The sequence below is a fragment of the Xenopus tropicalis genome, chromosome 2 (genome assembly GCF_000004195.4).
Source record: "Xenopus tropicalis strain Nigerian chromosome 2, UCB_Xtro_10.0, whole genome shotgun sequence".
Classification (NCBI taxonomy): Eukaryota; Metazoa; Chordata; class Amphibia; order Anura; family Pipidae; genus Xenopus; species Xenopus tropicalis.
Genome location: NC_030678.2, coordinates 44,848,687 through 44,873,311, shown reverse-complemented (window position 1 = coordinate 44,873,311; position 24,625 = coordinate 44,848,687). Strand labels below are relative to the sequence as shown.

The 24,625-nt window shown below is 38.8% G+C and overlaps 1 protein-coding gene across 1 annotated transcript in view; it reads right to left on the bottom strand.

Moving 5' to 3' along the window:
• The window catches only part of ptchd1 (patched domain containing 1), a 72,170-nt gene that overhangs the window by 2,995 nt on the left and 44,550 nt on the right, over nt 1-24,625 (bottom strand). The window lies entirely within an intron of this gene.

The window sequence follows — 24,625 nt, the reverse complement described above, 5'->3', positions numbered from 1 at the left end:
ATTGATAGCATCTTAGCTGGGATCAAGTACTAGGCACTGTTTTATAAGTACAGAGAAAGGAAATCATTTTTAAAAAGGTGACTTATTTGATTAAAATGTGAGGTGACCTTCCCGTAATTCAGGATAATAATGGATCCCATACCTGTAACTTAGGTTTTTTTCTGCCATTTTGTCACCGTAGGCCTTGTGATGGACCTGTTATCCCTACCCAACCCAAATAGTAGGCATGACAAACTAACATGCTGCATTTGTCGAGCCATATCCCAACATTGTTGAGGGCATATCCCAAAAATTATAAGATTTTTTTTTTTTTTTTAAATCCTGATGAAATTAAACAGAATATGAAGGGCAAATCATACGCCTGGTAGGTTCAAACAGTTGGGCTGAGGGTTTTGCAGTTAAAGAATGATTATAGATAAACTCAAAAGAGTTCAATTATTAAAGTGAATTTTCAGTGCATTGAAATGGCTTCTCATTTTTAAAGAATAGATTGTAAGAGGCACAGATACAGATATGTTAGAAGAACCATCTTATATAATGTTATGTTTGCTGTGGCTCCCTTGATTCACGGCCAACTTATGGTCTTCCATCAATTATAGTTGTCATTGGCTACATATGGACCAGCCACTGAAGCTATTTTATTCACCCTAAGTAGAGGCAAATAAAAAAGGTATTCCTAGCCATAGGGCACAAAAATGATCCCTCCTATCCCTTCAAAGGGGAAGTGTGGCTGTTAAATAAAATTAAATAAAAACAACAACTGTAATGAATCTTAAATAAATCTCTTTCGCAAATAACCTTTGGTTTGACAGACCCAATTCCAAGAAATGATCTACATATGTAGGGAGCAAATGAGTATTAGTGTAAACAGACACAACCTTGAAAAGGACTTATATAACGATATACTTATATAATCAGAAAAAAGCTGAATGCTACATGGGGTAAATGTATTCCTCCCTATTCCAGCAATTTCAACCAAGAAAATGGCTTCAGAGAATATTATTATTCATAACAGAAGCAAAAATCAGCATGTTTTCCAAACCCCATAAAGAGAAAAATATTACTGTTTCAGAGTGCAATTTAACAGCAAAAAGTTTTGCCTATTACTGCTCTTAAACATTTTTGGACATTGGTTGATAACTGCTGACAAACAAAGTACAATATGTGCATAAACTGAATTTTATGTTGCACAGATAAATAAATATACAATTTTTAAGGGTTATTTGTATCTCAGTTAGCAATCTGACCTTGCAAATAAGATCTGATATTTAGTATTCATTTCATTCCTTGCTTGATAGGGACGTTTGTGAATTGTCAGCAATTATGAAATATGGCCAATTAGGTGGAATGCGGTGTTCAAGGGCAAACTCCTAAATGGGCTATGGCTTTTCAGACGTATTTGGGACAGGACAAACTACTTATCCTTCACCCAACTGGCAATATGAAGTGTGCCAAACATGCTGAAGAGGCTTAGCACAATATAATATTTATTCCTATCCATTAAACAAACAAGTACATACAGTGTCAAAGTAATTAATAATGTATTTATGAAGGCTGGGAATATGATATACAATGAGAATTCTAAATTTATGTATTAAGTTATTTCTTTGCAACAAAACATTTTTTCTTTGAATCAATTATTTTAGACTTCAGCTTTGCACCTTTTATATGGTTATGGAATTCAATGGAGTAACAGTAGGGGGGTCCTCGGTCTCTTCTTCCTCTATAAACAGGCCTTTTAGGGGGTTCATGGACCTCCCGGTGACCTGCGTTTGTGTGACCACCGACGCACAAAAAATCACAGGTAATTTGCTGGGGACCTAGAAGAAACTCCACTGATAGAATAATATTCTAATGTTTTTGAAAGGGGGTGCGCTATTCTCTATATAATCTACAGCAGGGATCCCCAACCTTTCTTACTTGTGAGCCACAGTCAAATGTAAAAAAAGACTTGGAGAGCAACACAAGCATCATAAAAGTTCATGGAGGTGCTAAATAAGGGCTAAGATTGGCTATTAGGTAGCCTCTATGCACACTATCAGCTTCCAGGAGCCTTTATTTGGCAGTAAATCTTGTTTTTATTCAATCAAAACTTGCCACCAAGTCAGGAATTCAAAAATAACTACCTGGTTTGGGGGCACTGAGAGCAACATCCAAGGGGTTGGTGAGCAACATGTTGCCCCCGAGCCACTGGTTGGGGATTACTGATCTACAGTATGGGCATTTCTCAATAAACCATACTGTAAATATATCCTTATAAAGGGTACATTCTGATGTGAGAACATGGTGATTATAATAAAGGGACTCTCCACTGAACAGCCTATTTGGACTGGCTTAGCCTCCTGTATCTCAATGCTACACTTCTAAGTCACATTTCCTTGTACTTGAAGCCCACGTCCTCCACACCCTGCACTTGCCTTGCCTGCAAGATGAATTGTCACTTCCTCCTAAGGTTCCGTGCATGTGAGGCAACACCTTTTACTGCTATTATGTTTAATTTGTCTGACAGTGATTTCCAGCCCGTGTGGCTTCTTATCTTTAAACCTGCTCCAGAGCAACAAAACTGGTGGGAAAATTAGTAAAGAGGATTTCTTAGAAATGTGCAGTCCAGCGTCAGACTGGCTCACCAGGACACTTTAAAAAGTCCCAGTGGGAACTGGTCCTGCTGATCCCTGCCACCTTTTTAAGCTCCAAACAAAATTAACGATGGCAGTGTGTTCTACCGTGGAATGCACGTTTATCTTAAAAGCAGGAGCAGTAGTAAGTACCAGTGTGGGGCAGTGGGGCAGAAGGGGGGCAGGAAGGGGTTGGGTGGTGAGCCCCTGATTCAGGTACCCAGTGTCCCAAGCAGGGGTGCTTCTGCCATTAGGCGAGTTGAGAAACTCGCCTCAGGCGGCAGAAGCGCCCCAGTTACCAGGGGCGGCAAAAAGCCGCTCCTGGTAACTTTAAGAGTCGAATTTCCGGTTTTTAAACCGGAAATTCGGCTCTTCTAGTGCAGAGAGCGCAATTGCGCTCTCTGCACTAGCGATCTCACCGCCCCCGGACCCGCTCCTGCGCTCAGAAGGTAAGCGCTGGGGAGCGGCGGGGGGCGGCATCCAGGAGCCGCCTCAGGCGGCGATATGTCCAGAATCGCCCCTGGTCCCAAGGTACCCCAATCTGACACTGATGTCATCTTTTATTATCACATTATTAATTATCTGTCATAAATTAAAACTTTTAGGGGTTATATAACAAAAAGTGCAACGTTTGCTATAACTTTGGAACTGGGGAAGCGAATTGGGATAGATTAGGCAAGGACCTGGTCTGAAACAACTAATGATTAACAATTTACTCGCAAATACAGTATGGGAGAGTGGCAGAATTTTACTGCGGTGAACTCTAATTTCACACTTTGATAAACCTGCCCGTTAGGTGGCAATGAATGCAATACTTTACATTTTCCAAGATTTTGTGTAAAAAGTGTGAAGGAACTCGAAGGATAACAAATCTTTTTTTTTTCCATTTAAGAAACCTTTCTATTAAACACCCCCACACCTCCTACAGCATTTGTATCCATTTATTTCACTGACACTGCAGAACACACTCCTTGTAAAGAACTGGTTTTCAGTCTAAAAGGGAACTGCTGATTTCTGCATGAAAAAACTTTATTTTATTGTTCCTACTCAATAACTTCTTTTCTATTGGCAACCAATGCAGTGTCAAGGAGATAATTCACTGAAAATCGGGAGAGGAAAAAAGGCATTAACAGTACTAGTGAGCAACTCAAATGTAGATAAACAAAGCCTTGCATAACTATAGAAAAGGTAGAAAAAAATCAAGGACATTTTTAAAGACCATAATAAGCATACTCAACTTATGCAAATGTTCTACTATTCATTTTATTTTGGAATCATAGCTATGTTGAAGAGGAAAGTTACCTTACCTATTGCCAAAATAACCATTTAAGGAAAACTATACCCCCAAAAAATGTAGGTCTCTAGAAAAATATATTGCATAAACAAGCTCAAAACCCTGCTTCATCTAAATAAACCATTTTCATAAAAATATACTTTTTTAGTAGAGATGTAGCGAACCTCACAAAAAAAGTTCGCAAACCCGTTTGCGAACTTCCGCCAAAAAGTGCGAACTTTTGCGAACTTTGCGAACCCCATAGACTTCAATGGGAAGGCGAACTTTAAAACCTAGAAAAGCCATTTCTGGCCAGAAAACTGATTTTAAAGTTGTTTAAAAGGTGCCACAACCTGGACAGTGACATGCAGGAGGGGGATCAAGGGCCACATTTTCTCTGAAAAATACGTTGTTGACACAGCGTTGCGTTTTGTGCTGTAAAGGGCAGAAATCACACTACATTTCTAAACTTGTGTAATAAACTGCTTTAAAACGTCCAGCGTCTACATGCCAATCAAGTCGAGTAAAGGTTACAGCCGGTTCACACGCAAAGAGCATACAGAGCAGTAGAAAGTAGATCACTAGTCAGCAAAGCTACCTAAACTGTCCCTCAAACCCCTGCACAGCTCTCTCTCCCTATGCTAACTCATCAAGCACACACAGGCAGAATGTAAAATGGCTGCTGGGCTTCGGTTTATATATGGAAGGGGGTGGTCCGGGGGTGGTCCAGGAGGGAGAGCTGCCTGATTGGCTGCCATGTATCTGCTGGCTCTGGGGTGAGAGGTCAAAATTTGGCTCCAGCTAAGGCTAACCCAAAATTGCGAACATCGCTAAAAGTTCGCGAACTTGCGAACTTGTGAACACCCGATTTTCGTGCGAATTAGTTCGCCGGCGAACAATTCGCTACATCTCTATTTTTTAGTAGTATGTGCTATTGGGTAATGCTAAAGAGGAAATTGCCATTTTAAGAACTAAGGGCATGTTAACATGCACTTTATTTTTATTTTTATTGGATGAATTACTTGTCATTGTTTTTAATAATCACTGTTTTTAAATTTAAATAAACTGATTGATTTTATCACATGTGGTGGTTTGTGAGTGCCAACTCTTAGGGGTTATTATTGGAAATACTTTAGGGAGTAAATAGAGGAAGGCAGCTCAAAGGTAGGGATGTAGCGAACCTCAAAAAAAAAGTTCGCGAACCTGTTCGCGAACTTCCGCCGAAAATTGCGAATATTCGCGAACTTTGCGAACCCCATAGACTTCAATGGGAAGGCGAACTTTAAAACCTTGAAAAGCCATTTCTGGCCAGAAAACTGATTTTAAAGTTGTTTAAAGGGTGCCACGACCTGGACAGTGGCATGCAGGAGGGGGATCAAGGGCAAAAACTTCTCTGAAAAATTGACACACGCCGTTTTTCGAAATGATCGGTAATTTCGCGACTTTTTCGTAATTTCCGGCGCTTTCGTAAAGTTATCGTAAGTTTTGCGACTTTTTCGGAGCATTCGTAACGTTATCGTAAGTTTTGCGACTTTTTCGGAGCATTCGTAACGTTATCGTAAGTTTTGCGACTTTTTCGGAGCATTCGTAACGTTATCGTAAGTTTTGCGACTTTTTCGGAGCATTCGTAACGTTATCGTAAGTTTGCGACTTTTTCGGAGCATTCGTAATGTTATCGTAAGTTTTGCGACTTTTTCGGAGCGTTCGTAACGTTATCGTATGTTTTGCGACTTTTTCGGAGCATTCGTAAAGTTATCGTAAGTTTTGCGACTGTTTCGGAGCATTGTAACGTTATCATAAGTTTTGCGATTTTTTCGGAGCATTCGTAACGTTATCGTAAGTTTTGCGATTTTTTCGGAGCATTCGTAACGTTATCGTAAGTTTTGCGATTTTTTCGGAGCATTTGTAACGTTATCGTAAGTTTTGCGATTTTTTCGGAGCATTCGTAAAGTTATCGTAAGTTTTGCGACTTTTTCGGAGCATTCGTAACGTTATCGTAAGTTTTGCGATTTTTTCGGTGCCGGCGAACCCAAATTGCGAACATCACGAAAAGTTCGCAAATTTGCGGACTTGCGAACACCCGATGTTCGCGCGAATTAGTTCGCTGGCGAACAGTTCGCTACATCTCTACTCAAAGGTGCACATTAAATATCAATTATATGACAATAGATAAGTAGAGTATTTTTTTTTTTCCTCACATTGGTTCCTTAAGAACAATAAATTTATTTTGACACTGTTAAATTATTTGAAGCGCTGATAAGGGTCACATATATTAGTATATATATTAGTATTCCTTAAAATATTTGTTTAACAGTTCACAAAAGATGAAGTTCCTATTTACTGTAAAGCATCATAAATAACCAATATTTTTTTAAACACACAATATATATCTTTCATATGTATCTCACAAGCATCACTCATTCCCATGTGCACACAAAACAGAATCTGGATTTATGAAGCATCCATATAACTGTGCAACATTCTCTGCGTGTCTCCTATTATCTCCCAAATGGAATGCTGTACTAGCTATCCTCTGTGTAAAGGGAAGGAGTCAAGGGAATGCTTGTAGATGTGTGTGTTTGGGAGAAAAATGGATGGCTTTGCTGTGGAATAGCAAAGGCAAGAAACAGAACCAATGAGCAACAGCAGCAGCAGATTGTGGCGTTCAAGGGCTGATAATACAGGAAGGACTATGTACTGTATCGCCTTACCGAGATTTAAAAGAGTATCCTTGCTAGGATCAAGCCATATCAGTTAAAAGTATACATTGAGTTATGAGTCAAGTTCTTAGTAAATTTAGAATATACAGGAGCGAAAAGGATAATATAGCATGAAACAGAATTTTTTTCAAGATGTCCACTTGATCACATATAGGGGAAGATTTAAGTGTGAGATTACAGCTCACCACAGAAAACTCACCCACTTTCTATTCAGAAGTGTATTTATGAAATGCCCGTAAGCCTCAGTGTTTAATGAATGATACTGACCCTGGTGCTTTTTGCCACATAAGAAGGGGCTACATCACTTAACGCCAGCCAGCCTGCCAAAGAATTCAAAGTATTTTTATACTGTATGGGAGTTTTCCAGGAAAATTAGCAAGGCTGCTCCTGTAGTCACAATAATATTTAACTGTTGGGATTGCTTAATGAAAACTGCTAAATGTGGCTACACACGTGCTGATTTCCGATCTTTCTTGCAACCATCGGTCGCACGAAAGATCTTACAATCAGCCACTAACTGTTCAGGGCTGAAATGGCAGATAAGGAGGTAGAAACAATAGGATTTCTACCTCCTTCTCCCAATTCAGCCCTGAAGGCAGATTTTGATCAGGTGCCCGATCAAAATCTTTTAACCGGCCCGATCGGGGAGTCGACCGATATCAGCAGCCTCCTGCGATATCGGTCGACTCACCGACTTGCCATACACGCACCGAATATCGTACGAAACGAGGTTTTGTACGATATTATCGGTGCATGTATGGCCAGCTTAAGGGTGCCTGGTAATGGGTAGAATTTCCCTGATCTTGTAGATGAATATCTCAACAAAATACTTGGCTCCTACAGCCAGCTCTTTAAATGAATGTTAAAAGGAGACACATTGCTTAAATAGATCTTCTGTGCCAGTTCCCACTGTGATTTATAGCACCACTGTACTGTGGAAAGAGAGTGACACATATATGAATTGCAATGCATAAATAATTTTACAGCAAGAAGCTGACTAAAGGGAAATGGGACAGATACTGAATGTGTTGCATAGAAAAAGAAGCCATTGCTTTCTCTATTGCTGGAAAATGAGTACTAAGAGACAGTGGCGTATCTTGAGATTACTGGGCCCCACAACAAAATCATTTTAAGGAGCCCTCCTTAAACTTTGGGAATACAACTTTTTTTTATGGCAGTGAAAAGCCACTTTTTGATTGTAGATACCACAGTTTCCAAAATATTGCAGCTTTAGGACTATATATGCAGTGTCAGACTGGGAACCCAGGGGCCCACCACAAAACCTTAGAACCTAGGCTCGCTTTCCAAACTATTTTTCCTCACCCAACCTCTTTATTCTCCTACACTCTTTTATTTACATGCTAGCATATATTCTTCCATCCAATTTTCCTCTTTGCTCCCATTCAGAGATAGGGAATGACCATGAAACAGGCTAAATGTTCAAGAGCAGGAGGGCCCACTTACACCTGGGCCCACTGGGAGTTTTCCTGGTATCCTGGTGGGCCAGTCCAACACTGTATATATGTATCATTGGTTCCAGTATTCCAGTAGCACCACTTAGGAAAAGGGAATTGGTTTACAAGACAGATCTCAGACTACACCGCTGTCACAGAAGACAACTAAATAAGGCAGGGGAAGATAGATAAATTGAAAGTTTGGGATCCTTATGCCCAACTGTCTTTTCATGAATACAATGCATATCTTAAGATTTCTTTTAACAGATTAAAGATGTTCTGGTTTGCTATTGCTTACTATACGCTCAGAAGAATGATATGCCTTGTAAACTACATTGTTTTGGAGGCTGCACTGGAAAAATCTAATCCAACACAAACTGGGCTAAAGGGCTCGTAATTTAGTTATTATGCACTAAGTGGTTGGATAACTTTGAACATTATTTGGCTTTTCACACAATATACACAGGTTACTTAGCACTTAAGCACTTATTGTAGCGGAGTTGTGCCGTGCTGTGCTTGTGCTTGGAACTGTCAGTGATCAGCGCTATTATCAGCTGCCATTGATATAGACTATTTCAGGCTACCTGAAATGTAAATTGCAGCCTCATGGTGCGAAACAAGAACAGTAATATAGTTCATGCCACAGAACTCAATGCAGTGTTAATTACCGCTCTATTAATAACTCTAAGTGAGAAAATCAATATCTGTGCAAGGTTATTATTGGACTATACTGTTTCCAAAATAAAAATGTTTTAATTCATTGTACTGATTTTGTTTATATGCAAAGAAGTGAAAATACGAATAAAAATGTATTCACTTAACTTCTGAAAATGATTGTAGCTACTTCTTATGTTCCCATGGGGAAGTGAATTTCCTGATCACAGCAATGGAAACAATGGCAGCCCTGTCTGGCTATTAGAGATGTAGCGTATGTTCGCAGTTTGGGTTTTCTGCCGCGTTTTTTATCATCGCAAAAGTATTGTACAATACGCCGCACAAGTCACACATGGCGTTTTTCCGCAAATCCCGTTTTCATGGTGTTTAAGCGCGACATAGCAAAAAAGCCGCGTATTTTCGCTAGAATAGCTTGCGTTTTTTGCGCAACTCTGTGCCAACAAAGTATTTTTCAGAGAAGTTTTTGCCCTTGATCCCCCTCCTGCATGCCACTGTCCAGGTCGTGGCACCCTTTAAACAACTTTAAAATCAGTTTTCTGGCCAGAAATGGCTTTTCTAGTTTTTAATGTTCGCCTTCCCATTGAAGTCTATGGGGTTCGCAAAGTTCGCGAATATTCGCGGGTTTTGGCGTATGTTCGCGAACTTTTTTTTTTAGGTTCGCTACATCCCTACTGGCTATATGGCAGAGGGTTTTATATAAAAACTCAGGCCCAAAGCATCTATTACACAAAACAAAATATAGCACTTTAGAAAGATGGCCCACTAAAAGATTAGTGCAGATTTTGGATGGTAACCTTGTAATGCTTGTCCCAAAAGTGCAAATTATCATATTAAAAACTCTCATATTACCACCAGTCTGGCAAAATGTAAATGACAAAAGCGGTCATTTACGACAAAAAAAGCAGTTGCGGTACCACAAATTTCCCTGCAGTCTAAAGTTACTTGCTCCACAATATTTTCCTTGCACTTCCTTGTGACGCTGAGCCCTTCTCAGTCCTTCCTCCCAACTGCTGTGAATCTAGCTCAGTTGCACCTATTGATGCAGGAGAATTGTGGCGTTACTACTAATGACTGACAGCTTATGGGAAATAAAATTTATGGATACCAGTTTGCTAAATGCTTTTAAATACAGCATTAGCAAGCCGGAAATTGCTCAGTATACATAAGGGGCTATGTGTTTGCTTCTAATCACAGTCTGCCTGTATGAGGCACAAAGCTAACATACACATAGTAACATAAGCAGCAATTATGAAATCCACAATTATGGTCTGATGTGAAATCCTATAGGTTGCGAAAGGTTTTTCTGACTGTAGGAAATGTATCACAATGAATGGGTAAAGAACAGTCCTGCAACTCATTAAAACTTCTTTCACATCTTTCAGTCGGGATTCAAAGATGCAGTTCCAATTGCTGTAACATCATGGGTCAGACTGATCAAAGCTTGGAGAAAAAGTCATTTTCACATTCTATCCCTTCTGAAAATGTTAAATTGATCTGCAACTCGGTAACATTTCTTTCACATTTTTCAGTATGATTGGGGGGATGCTGCAGATCCCATCCAAGCAGTGGCTCTGTGTCAGCGGGCCCTTGAGGGCCAGGGCCAACATGTTTTTCCTGGTGGCCTGCTGGCCCAGCCTGACCCTGCCCAACTTGTGTTCCTTCAGATGTTTATTGACTTGCACATCCCTACTATAATATCAGTGCGTGCATGGCCACCTTTACATACACTGAAAGTTGGAGCTGGACACAGGCCTGGATTTGTGGAGAGGCCACAAAGGCCCGGACCTAGGGCGGCAGAAATTTAGGGGCGGCATGCCACCCCGCCGCAACAAAATTTTTGAATTTTGCTCCCATACGGAGAGAAATGGAGACCTCTCCCCACTGCCCGCTCTGTGCTGGGGGTGGGGTGTTCGCGCGTTCACGCATGCGCACTCGGTGAGGGGGGGCTGGCGCTGGCTGGACACGCATGCCATAAAGGTGCCCATACATGTGAAGATTCGCTCGCTTGGCGAGCAGATCTTCACCTGATATCCTCACCTACGGGTGTAGGCTAATTCGATCGTTTGGCCCTGGGGCCAAACAATAGAATTATAATGGTGGCAACGGGGCAGTCGGTTTGGGGACCACAACAACGAGCCGATGCGGACCTGATCCGACGAAATCTTTTAACCTGCCCGATCGATATCCTGCCCCTACACGGCCCGATAAGCTGGTGAATCAGTCCAAGGGACCGATATCGGCCCGTGTATGGCCACATTTAGGCTACCTGTCTATAAGGCTTACATTGTAACTAGGAAATCTGCAAATAGCAGGCACTGGCTAATCTGGGATTGACAGGGTCCATCATTTTTTCCTTCCCATGTGCTGTACGCACTTATGTGGCAAAACAATGCAGTGACTAATTTTCTGGCCTTTAGTCTAAATAAAATCAATATTCACCTGAAAACTGTCTGTGTGTAACTACGTTAAAGGGGCAGTTCACCTTATCAAGCCATCATTATTTTAAATAGTACACCACAAATAATTTCAGTTTTAATATAATTTATTTGCACTTTTTTCAGTCACTTTCTATTTTCTCCTTTTTTGTTTTCATTTTATAAAAATATAAGTTGCAAAAATGAATTTGTTTTTTTCCCGCGGTCAGTTCCCCTGGCAGCAGCTCAGTAAGTCAGACCGTTGACTTTCTAAACTGTTACAATGTGTTACATAAGATGATACATCGCTCGACAGCTGTAGCTTCTGCCTCGGGGATCAGCAGTGATAAATGTGTCCATTTGTTAAAAACTTTCCTGACTGTCAGGAAAATATTTCTGGCAGAAAGGAAAGTTTTATTAAATAATAAAATCCAAAACAAATCTGTATATATATATATCTTGGGTAAATAAAGAACGTTTATGACTTGCTGGAAAGAACAGTAGTTCAGCAAATGGCATGAAAAACGGGATTAGCCAATTACTTTCTATCAAGTTGTAACAAAGTACCACTTAAGTGAGACTCTAAGCTCTATATATATTGGTTATATTATTACAGAGCTATTCCCTGTTCCCTGAACACTTATGTTCATTCATTTCTCCTCCATATTCTTTAGACTTACACAGAGAGTGTATGGGGCCTTCGACAGGCCTCCCTGACCAATATCTGTCCAAAAATCAGCCAGATGTTGATTGGGCAGGCTTGATTTCTCTGTCAGATTGAGGACCGCATCAACTCATTTATGTGGTCCTCACTCTGACTTGCCTTACCCCCTTCACAGCAATGCGATCATATGGTCCTAGGCAAAATCGCCAAATGAGAGAGATCAAGCCAAATAAAGATGGTGGCTGAATAAAAAAGTATATTCATTGTTTGCTTAAATATAGTAAACATTTTTTGAAAAGGTTCAGGATAACACATTAGGCCAATCTATTGACTTTAAGGTGAATCAGTACCTCTTCTTCTCTTTTAAGACAATAGGGGTCATATCCACATGCAAGTGCAGTTTTACATGCTTGATTTTAACCCATAATGCAGGATTCTTCCTGCAATTGTGGCCACCTCAGTTGAGCCCCATGTATCACAACAGATGATATTGCACTTGAGTTTGCTATAAATCACATGCAAGTTGCATCTAGGATTTTCAGAGTGGGGGTTGCATCACTTGGAAGTGGCATTTCCCCTTTTGCTGCAGCCCACTGTGGGATCCCTGGAGCTACCCCCAAGTACAGGGTGGAGGAAGCTCCAAGGTCCTCGGCACCAACAGAAGCAGTTGCCCACCATTCATTAGAAGACACAGGATGGCTGCATTGGCAACCACATGAATGTTCATGAGTTTGTTTGGATGCAAATGCCTCAATGAATTGGCTCAATATACTGTATGCTCTCCATAGGGTCCATTTTAAAAAAAATTTTTTCCCATATTACAAATGTTTTTTTTTTTGTGGCAGGTTTTTAAATGTCTTTTTTTTTGTATGATATATAACAATTCATTTATTATTTAGCATTTCCTTTCCATATGCCATTTATTTATAATTTATACTGTAATCTACAGAATAGTGGCCACAAAGGAGCCATGAAAGAATGCCGGTTATTATATTACGGGATCTTTACAATCACATTTCTCATGTGACTCATGCCTATTGGAGCAGACACGCTGTAGGGAGACGACCCATTTGAAATACTGTTTCTTTCTAAAGTTGCCCTGAGGCGCCCGTGTAATTTGTCACTGAAAAGTTTGCCTCAGAGAACAAGCAGCTCTGCATACTAAACTGAGTCTCATCCTGCCATGATGCAGTAGGTTAGCTAGAAAGGTTAGACTGAGCAAGATGTTTGTACAAGGGCAGGATAATAGGCGCCTTGCTGCTGGAGCACAGACCTTTACTGCAATGGATCCATAGGCAATGCCAGTCTGTAGGGGATTACTAAAGGGATACTGACATCACATAATTACCCCCTTTCACTATAAACCCATCTTACTTTTTACAGGCTTTAATAGTGGTATGTTATTAATCACATTGATGTTCAGATTTCATATATTTATAGAGCTTATAAGGAAATGTATACCCAAAAATAAAATCAAAGCAACTTTCCAATATGCTTTCATTAAACATGCATGTCGGGTTATTTGTAAATGTAATTGTCTTTTTAGCAATTTTCTGTCCCCTTCTGCACTGCTGGTTCTTTCTTGCAACATGGCGGTGATGGCCAGAGGCTTGCCTTTGGCACCGGTAGCTCTTGGCCCAGCTCTGGGATTTCTATTTACCACATACACTTACTACATACAAATAACTTTAAAAATATTTAAAGACTGTGCAATGAAAACTCATTTTTACATAGCCTGATTTTAGACCCTCATTTTACACTGTTTTTTTGTGGTTTCACTGATATATATATATATATATATATATATATACCAAATCAAACACAACCAGCACCAAGGATCTTGTGGTTCAAACAAATATTAGTGTATTATAATTGCATGTACAACCGACGTTTCGGTCCCTTTTGGGACCTTTTAGGTCCCAAAAGGGACCGAAACGTCGGTTGTACATGCAATTATAATACACTAATATTTGTTTGAACCACAAGACCCTTGGTGCTGGTTGTGTTTGATTTGGTATCTATTTGGTATTCCGTGCACAGGGGCAGCTACATTGCAGCAACTTTCGGAGTGTGGTGCTGTCGTGTGGACTTTTATATATATATATATATATATATATATATATATATATATATATAAAGCAAGACAATGAGCTGCACACACCAGGACTTAGCATAAAATAATAATAATTTATATTTTTTATATATATATAAAATAAACATAATACATTTTCCTGATTCTACATTTTCTCTGATTTTACACCATTTTTTCTGGTCCCCTGAAAAACACAAGATGAGGGTTCTACTGTAATTAATTTATATATAAAAGTTACTTAGAATTACTATTTAATTCATAAGGCAACATTTTTTTATTTGGTTAACATTCCCTTTGCATTTATAAATAAAGGGTATTTTATCATGCCTTGTGATGTGAGACAGTGGGCCTATTACCATAGAATCTATGTTGTTTAGAAAGGAAATATAAGTATTTGCATAAACACTAGGATTCCCCTGTACAAGTATAAAAGTGCCAATTTTTTCAGCTGTGACATCAAATATTTTTTGTAAAACTACAATACAGGTATGGAACCTGTTATCCAGAATGCCTGGGACCTGGGGATTTCTGGATAAGGGGACTAATTTTGATCACCATGCCTTAAGTCTACTTAAGCAATTCTTTAAACATTAAAAAGAATTGTTTAACTTTCAATAAGGAATAATTATATCTTAGTTGGGATCAAGTACAAAATACTGTTTGATTATTACAGAGAAAAGGATCTTGTTTGAAGATCTGACTTATTTGATTATAATGGCGTCTATGGTTAATGGCCTTTCCATAACTGGAAGCTTTTTTCAGCATTATTATTATTATTATTATTAATAAACATTGAACTGGGAAATCCAGAATCATTCTTGGGATTTCATTTAATTTTGTGACTTAACAACACTATCTTGGCTGTTAGGAAAACTTTCCCGGCACTAAGGGAAGTGTTAAGGAAATGACATATTTATTGAAACAGTCTGTTCTAAGCAGTTGAACACATTATTTTTCAGAGGGTGTCAGTAGCGCTGCATACCGACACCTATTATTAATCCTTGATGCAAATTACATTCAGGGATTGCTTCAGTGCAGAAAATAGTGTTAAATGTTGTCCCGCATGTTTTTTTTTACCGTAACCGCGCCTACTTTGCATTGACCGCAACTTTTTTTGACACACAACTAAATTTTCTGCGGCTAATTTTCGCTGACGTTTTGAGAAACAATTTGCCAATGGCGAAATGCGTAAAGTTGCTGCGAATCCATGCCTGACGAAAAAATTTGCTTATCACTGGTTCTAACTTTACCAGTGAACAGAATGTGAATGTGTTCTGCCTAAAACAGTATACAGGTATGGAACCTGTAAACAAAAATGCTTGGGGCCTGGGTTTTTTGGATAAGGGGTCTTTTCATAATTTGGATCTCCATACCTTAAAGTCTACTAAAAAATCATGTACACATTTATTAATCCCAATAATCAATAATGGGCTTCCAGATAATGGATCCCATATCTGTACAATACTCCTGCAATACATATCTCAGTAGTGTTGAGTGAATTTGTCCCATTTGGATTCGCCGAAAAATTTGTGAAACTGTGGGAAAATTCACAAAACGCACAAAAAAACAAATGCGGGTACCACATGACTTTTTGAGGCATGTGAGTTCTTTGACACGTCTGTGCCCTTTTTTTGTAGTGCCCACACCCTTTTTAAACAGGATCACACCCTTTTTTGACGTCTGCAAATTTTTCGTGCCAAAATTTTGCAGCAGTTTTGCAAAACAATTCGCCCATGGCTAAGTGGAATAGTGAAAGTGGAATTTCACGATACATGAAAACGCATCCCTATACTGCCACACCTTTAACAAAGTTCATTTGCAGCCTTTTAGTGTGATTAAGGTGGGGGGGGCTCATAAGAAAATAATATAACTTCACATGAAAATTGTAAAATACTTCTTATATAGAGAGCCATGGCTAGGCATAATAATCAGAATATTTTACAAATTCTAATTATATCAGGTTGGAACCAGAATTTCCAATACTTTTTTTTCCTGCTTTCTATAAATGGCTGTCACCTGTTTGATGCATTATACTTACTTATTAATAGTCCTCCTGACTGTATCTATATACACTGTAATTACTATAACATTTTGGTTGATACATTAACTGATATACTTATATATGATATTTTGTTACCGTTAGGATTATACCAGGGATGCATGCAGTTACTTTGAAGCAAATTACTTTAGGCTTATGTCATTTAATACTACGTATTTGGAGCATTGAAATAGGGGTAGATGCGATAGTGCTAGGCTCTAATTTTTTAAGTGGTTTAAATGACATTTCTATCTGTTGTGCCTGATTATTATGCCTAGGCGTGGCTCTCTATATAAAAAGTATTTTAGAATTTTCATGTGGAGTTATAAATGCGGAATTTCTCTGCGGAACAGATCCGGAGCCTGGCGAAAAAAATTTGCTCATCGCTATATCTGAGCATTAACATGTATTTATATGTGTAAGCATACAGTTACATACACTGTAAAATATAGAAAGAGCTTAGATCATTGCAAGTAAACAACAGGAATAATAATCTATCTATCTATTTATCTATCATCATCATATATCTGTGTATCTACTTTGTGTAAATGCAAAAGTTTTCCTATTGGTGCTTTGATTATTCTTGGTGTATGGTATAATCTATGTGCTTATTATCTCCTCTCTATGCCTGAAACTGCTTTGCCAGAATACATATAACTTGAGCAAGAGGAAGAATTCAACTTATTATGGTCCCCACATTGTTACTTTTTAAAATTCAATGCTATGCTGCACAGATGCTGTTTTATTGCCATACTTTAGATGCTATTATTTTTAGGAAGGAAAATATACAGATACACATTTTTTCTCTCACTGGGTGATGCTCCCCAGGGCGATAAAAGCGCCGTCTGTTTAGAAATTCATTCAGGAAACATGTTTATTTATATGGTTTTGTGGAGGCTGCTTGCTCTCCCCTTATACTAGCAGTGCTATGGCATAGCAATGAATGTCCAACACTGCAAGATTTACTTTGGTGTCTAAGGTTTAATCTGGAAGTTAATTAGAGTCTTGGTGTGTAAGTAATAGATAATAATGTACAGTATATAAAGAGATAATTGTATTGCTGACATGACTCAAAAACAGTAGAGATAGAAAGTGAGAAACAAATACATTTCTGGGCTAATCAGCATGGAAACTTCTAATTACAAAAGGCATTAAAATTATCTGCATCCTGATTCAGAAGTACATTTTTTATAATTTGGTAACCATAGTCGCTTGGCAGCATCATTTATTTGTGAATGGAGCTGGGTTTCCCTAGTGTCCGCTATGGCTCCTGAAGGAGAAAGAAAAGAAACATAGCTTGGAAAAATGCCTATTGATTTGTTAGTTTGAGGCTCCTCTCCCTAATATGTCTATTTGCCTGTAGCAGCTCATACATTAACAAGGAGTATAATAGGCTATCTCTGAGTGTTTGTTGGAGGGGTGCTACCCAGTATTAGTCAGTACATGGGAAACAAACTGGGATTTTGACATGTCCTAATACCTTTTGTTGGTGGGTTAAGCAGTAAAAAAAAAATCTAACTGATACAGATATGGGACCTGTTATCCAGAAGTCATGGGGACATGAGGTTTTCCACTATTTATGTGATATCTGTGTCAGTTTTGTGTCAGGTCTGAAAATGTTTTCTGTCAATGCGTCATGTCAACCAGCTAGGGAAATGAACCAACTGCAGCCATAATGGATGATAACTAATTTATGAATTCCATCCTCAGGTACTAAGATTAAGTTCAGGAGAAAAACAATAGAAAAAAAACCCAGAAAATCTATTTAACAGGTGAGACTATTCCTTTATATCCATACTATCTCCTATGGATAGTGGTGCATGGATCTCTGGTAAATTGCTAATTCTTGCTGTACCACAATGCTGTCACATTGGACTCCCTGTCACATTGGACACTTTCTCATCAAATTGTGTGAGTTCCTATACACAGGGCAGGCTGCGCGAAACAGAGCTGGCAAATAGAAACCTGGAATTAGAAAACCGAAAAACGGAAAAAATGAGTTGGTCAGTTATTGTCGCTCCGACTCATAAGGTTCCTCACTTCTCTGTGTGACTTTTGATGTGGTGTGGCAGGAACAGTTGTGACCACAACATTTTCTACCAACGAAAGTGGCAAAAATGATCAACAAAATTCACGTAGACAGAAACAAGAGATCCTCTGCACTGTGCATAGAACTACTAAAATGTGGCCAAACAAAACAAGGTGTCAAGTAGTTGGCTATCTTCAATACACTGCAATGTTTATGGGTTAAAATTCCATTTGGACATGGAATGCAACAAAACCTTCATTGGAGCTTTGGTAACACCTAACAAAAATATCAAAAAAAGGGTAACCTTTCTTCTCACAGAAGTGTAAGACTGGAGGACATCTTTTTTCACCTTCAGCATTATAAACCATTATTTACCATGCGAGAAGACTGCAGAATATTTGTCATGGCAATGTTGGTTGTTGCTAGTCCTTTTTAAGAGCAGGCAGATATATTATAAGAATGAAAAAAGATTGCCTTATTAACATAAGGTATCTCCATGATTTGTGGCAGAACAAGACATACGAGGAACCTACAATGTAGTAAAGAAATATTAACTTAGATCCTTAACTGTCTTACCCCAAGAAGCAGAATATATTGTATGGATAATAAATCCCTATGATTAGTAATTCTGACACTCAGAGGGCTCCAGGAAATCAGATGATTCAGTAATTTTTCTATTTACTCTTCTTCCTAGTCTTGTTCCTAACCGTTGCATTAGAGTAAATCACATTGTAAAGGAAAGGCACAGCCAAATGTATATCCTTTCCCTTTTTGCTTGCCTGTTCTTGCATTTAACCTTAGGAGTTTTAGCGGTTATACCCATTATTTATTGTCATGTTGCTCAAACACTGCCTTCTTTCATAAAGTTCTGAAGCTTTTAAAGCCAGCAAACTACAGTATTTCCCCTTCAGCTATGTTTTTACTGGAATTTCCTGCAAGGTATAATATGATGGAAAGCAAAATGAAAAACATTACAAAGCAAATCCAGTCAAAATCTTTCTAATAAAGCTGTCTGCTTTCTTTGTGAAGTGATTATGTTAGAATACTCTCATAAATAATACAAATCCACATAATGTTGGCAACCTACTGCCTCAATAACTAGCAAGTGCCTCAAGCAGTCCAAGGATATAGCCAAATGTCATTATTTTATCAAAATTAGCCTGGCAGTTTTATTTCAAGGAATATAGAATGTGACATTTTACTGTGCCGCAGAAGCATTGAGAACTGCTAGACCTATGGAGTCCTTGTTCTATTTTTAGTTCACAGGTAAAACTTTTTACATTTAATATGTTTCCAATTAAATGTAGTTATACTTTTGAATCCCACCACCCCATTCCCCCTGTGTTGTGCTGCAAGTGTAAATAAATGTGCTCTGCAGTTTCCATGGGACCCTCTCTCCAATTTAGAAGAGAAGGGTGTGCTCACCAGAACCATCCTTCACCTTAACCATTCCCCAACTGGTAAAATGTTCAATACAGTTTTCTACCCCTTGAATACATGGTGATCTCTTTCTGTTGCACACTGCAGTAAAAAATAATATATTTAGAGACTCATCTTTGTAAAATGATAACAAAATTGCATAGGATATAATTTAAAACTATAACTCGCGCACCCCAAAAGGCTCCCCATCACATATAAGCAATTACTGCATATAAAAGACAAATGAATAGAAATGACTTTGCATATATTATAAAATATCAAATGATTACATTGTTTGCAGAGCATCCAATTCACAATTAAACCATTTACCAACATGTTTTTCAGCATATGATGTCGAAACATTAGGAAACAGGTAGACTAGTCATAAACGAGGAACTGCTTCCTCAAGATCTTTCCATATTCCAAGTAAAAACAGCCCCATACACACTGCTAAAGTGATTCAACCAATTTTAAGTACATACCCCTCAGGGCTTAGCAGAAAATTTTTAGTCATTCAGTCCCTGTTTACTATCTTTTTTTTATTTCCCACAGGCAGTTACCCTACAGAATATGTCAGTCAGCCAGTCACTCTCCTTCTCTAACCATATTAATAACACTGCCAAAACCTGCCGCTTTTTCCTGCGCAATATTGGCAAGATACGCCCCTTTCTTTCACTAATAACAGCTAAAACACTAATCCATGCCCTTATCCTTTCCCGCTTAAATTACTGCAATCTCCTGTTAACCGGCCTCCCAGACTCCCACCTCTCTCCCCTGCAATCAGTTTTAAACTCTGCTGCCAGGATCCTCCTGCTCTCTCCGAAGAGGGAACCTGCTCAGGCTCAGTTAAGCTCACTGGCATGGCTGCCTGTTAAGCAAAGGATAGCTTACAAAACCCTTCCGCTAACATTCAAAGCCCTTCACTGCTCTGCTCCTCACTATATTTCTTCACTGGTCTCCCTGCATGTTCCTGGTCGTCTCCTCCGCTCCTCTCAGAGCCTCTGTCTTTTTACACCATCCACACCCATTGCGCTCTCTCGTCTTAAACCTTTCTATCTCGCTGCTCCAGAGTACCTCTGGAACTCTATCCCTGAATCCCTCCGTAGGGAAAACTCACCCACTCTCTTTAAGATTAAACTCTCGGCTGTTACCTTCTGGAGCACTAAAACATTATTTTGCCCAGTCCTGCAAATGCCCATACCTGGTGCACTCTTACCTTCCAATTGGTGCCTGTATGTTACCTGACCACTTCGACTGTAAGCTCTACGGGGCAGGGACCTCCTTCCTACTGTGTCTCATACCACATGGCACTTATATATATATATATATATATATATATTTATTGTATTTATTTATTATATCACTTGTCCTCCCTGTGTGTAATTTTGTATTCTGTAAGACTGTACAGCGCTGCGTACCCTTGTGGCGCTTTATCAATAAAGTTATACATACAACCCGGATTCCAAAAAAGTTGGGACACTAAACAAATTGTGAATAAAAACTGAACGCAATGATGTGGAGGTGCCAACTTCTAATATTTTATTCAGAATAGAACATACAGTAAATCACTGAACAAAAGTTTAAACTGAGAAAATGTACCATTTTAAAGAGATACTGACACCAGAAAGCAAATCTTTTTTTTTTACATCTATCATAACATTGTCTTTGCAAGAACTTTTTTGCCATAAAAATATTTGCCTGATGCGTTTATATTACCTGTCTGATCCCCTGTGTTCCTCTATGAGGGGGCGGCCATATTTGTCTGTTAGCATTAGAAGCTATAACTGACAGGTTGGGAAGGGACAGTCAGGTTGGCAAAACAGTCAGGTTTAGGAACTTCAAGTAACAGTTACTTACAAAACCAAACCTGTCAGCGAAAAACCGTCAAAACGACCTATAGGTAGCTTTTTATGTATATTCATATTTTGAAAAGTAGTTTTTTCGTGTCAGTATCACTTTAAGGGAAAAATATGTTGATTCAGAATTTCATGGTGTCAACAAATCCCAAAAAAGTTGGGACAAGGCCATTTTCACCACTGTGTGGCATCTCCCCTTCTTCTTACAACACTCAACAGACGTCTGGGGACCGAGGAGACCAGTTTCTCAAGTTTAGGAATAGGAATGCTCTCCCATTCTTGTCTAATAAAGGCCTCTAACTGTTCAATCGTCTTGGGCCTTCTTTGTCGCACCTTCCTCTTTATGATGCGCCAAATGTTCTCTATAGGTGAAAGATCTGGACTGCAGACTGGCCATTTCAGTACCCGGATCCTTCTCCTACGCAGCCATGATGTTGTGATTGATGCAGAATGTGGTCTGGCATTATCTTGTTGAAAAATGCAGGGTCTTGCCTGAAAGAGATGACGTCTGGATGGAGCATATGTTGTTCTAGAACCTGAATATATTTTTCTGCATTGATGCTGCCTTTCCAGACATGCAAGCTGCCCATGCCACACGCACTCATGCAACCCCATACCATCAGAGATGCAGGCTTCTAAACTGAGCGTTGATAACAACTTGGGTTGTCCTTGTCCTCTTTGGTCCGGATGACATGGCGTCCCAGATTTCCAAAAAGAACTTTGAATCGTGACTCGTCTGACCACAGAACAGTCTTCCATTTTGCCACACTCCATTTTAATGATCCCTGGCCCAGTGAAAACGCCTGAGCTTGTGGATCTTGCTTAGAAATGGCTTCTTCTTTGCACTGTAGAGTTTCAGCTGGCAACGGCGGATGGCACCGTGGATTGTGTTCACTGACAATGGTTTCTGGAAGTATTCCTGAGCCCATTCTGTGATTTCCTTTACAATAGCATTCCTGTTTGTGGTGCAGTGTCGTTTAAGGGCCCGGAGATCATGGGCATCCAGTATGGTTTTACAGCCTTGACCTTTACGCACAGAGATTGTTCCAGATTCTCTGAATCTTCGGATGATATTATGCACAGTTGATGATGATAGATGCAAAATCTTTGCAATTTTTCGCTGGGTAACACCTTTCTGATATTGCTCCACTATCTTTCTGCGCAACATTGTGGGAATTGGTGATCCTCTACCCATCTTGGCTTCTGAGAGACACTGTCACTCTGAGAAGTTCTTTTTATACCCAATCATGTTGCCAATTGACCTAATTAGTGTTATTTGGTCTTCCAGCTCTTCGTTATGCTCAAATTTACTTTTTCCAGACTCTTATTGCTACTTGTCCCAACTTTTTTGGGATTTGTTAACACCATGAAATTCTGAATCAACATATTTTTCCCTTAAAATGGTACATTTTCTCGGTTTAAACTTTTGTTCCGTGATTTATGTTCTATTCTGAATAAAATATTAGAAGTTGGCACCTCCACATCATTGCGTTCAGTTTTTATTCACAATTTGTTTAGTGTCCCAACTTTTTTGGAATCCGGGTCGTACATACAATATGGTCAGTTTAATTTTAAAAAAGTGCTGTAGGTTTTTGGATTGCAGGGGGGGCATGGACAACTGGGGGAATCCAGCACAAACATAGAACAATATACAAACTCTGTGCAGACAGTACCCTTATTAGAATTAAACCAAGTACCCCAATATTAAGCAATTAGATATACCATGCAACCATTCCATTCCCACCCAATAACAATGAAAATATATTTCTTTCTCTTTCTCCTAAATGAGAACCTACCATAAGCAGCATACAATACAATTTTATTGCTCTCCAAGCCTATCCACACAAAGTTAGTGGACCTTACCTTTCCACTTTACCAACCAAGTGCAACCACTGGTAGCTGCTGCTGTCTAGTATTCATATATGACAAAAGAAAATCGAAAAGAAAATGCACACTAACAATACAACTTATTTCTACATCCCCAGTGGCCATGAAGAGCATCAATCCTGGTGGCAGCGATCAACATGCACAGGCAGACTTCCCAGAAGGGCCGACCTGTGGGCTTCATTTATATTTGTGCCATAAACAAGAAATAATAATCTTAATCATCATACACATATTGTTTACTATTTCATATTCATGTAGTAAAACAAAGACTTTATCAATGAATGAATCTATAAAAAAAAAACCGAATAATGCATGGGGGGATAACAAGTGCAAACAAACATAAGCAGGATTTTTACAGCTTTCTTGTGTTCTTTTCAGATACATGCCATGTTGGGTGCTGAAAAACTGAATCAACAAAAGCAGATCTAAATAATAAATGCTCAATTACACCACGTCCAAGAAGACAGCCTCTGAAGTTTCACACTTTTTCCCTTTAACCTCTATAGTCTTAACACATTTAGGGCTCCTTCACTAATGGGCAAGTGCTTAAAGAAGAAGGAAGGTTAAAGGGGCTGTTCACCTTTGAGTTACAATTTAGTACATGTATGGGATCTGTTATCTGTAAAGTTAAAAATTACTTGGTGGCTATCTCCTTAGACTAAATCATAAGCAAATAATTCCAATTTTTAAAGATGATTTCCTTTTTCTCTGTAATTATAAAACAGAACCTTGTACTTGATCCCAACTAAGATATAATTAATCCTTATTGGAGGCAAAACAATCCTATTGGGTTTTTTAATGTTTAAATAATCTTTTAGTAGACGTAAGGTATGGAGATCCAAATTACGGAAAGATCCCTTATCCGGAAAACCCCAGGTCCCGAGCATTCTGGATAATGGGTCCCATACTTGTATGATGTAGAGAGTAATATTCTAAGACAATTTGCAATTGGTCTTCATTTTTTATCATTTGTTTTTTTTTTTTTAAATATTTCAATTATTGTTCCACAGCTCTCCAGTTTGGAATTTGTATTTCTTGATGAGCAAGACACAATTAATTAATAGGGGATAAGGGGACTAATTTGGATCTCCATACTGTACCCCAAGTTTAGAAAAAATCTTACAAACATGAATTAAACGCAATAGGATAGCTGTTTTTACAGTAAGGATTCATTATATACTAGTTATGATCAAGTACACAATATTGTTTTATTATTACAGAGAAATAAGGAATCATTCTTTAGAATTTGAATTATTTGATTAAAATGGCGTCTATGGGAGATGGCCTACCTGTAATTTGGGGCTTATTTGGATACCAATGTTCCGGATAATGGATCCCATACCTGTAATTGAATAAATGCATTCAAATTATTTTATGGAGAGCTGATTGAAATAGCATGCACTTTATAATAAAAAGAACCTCAGTACCACTAAATGGCAGTGCATGGCGGTATTGGGTGAATATATGTACTGTAGTCCAAAGAGGAACG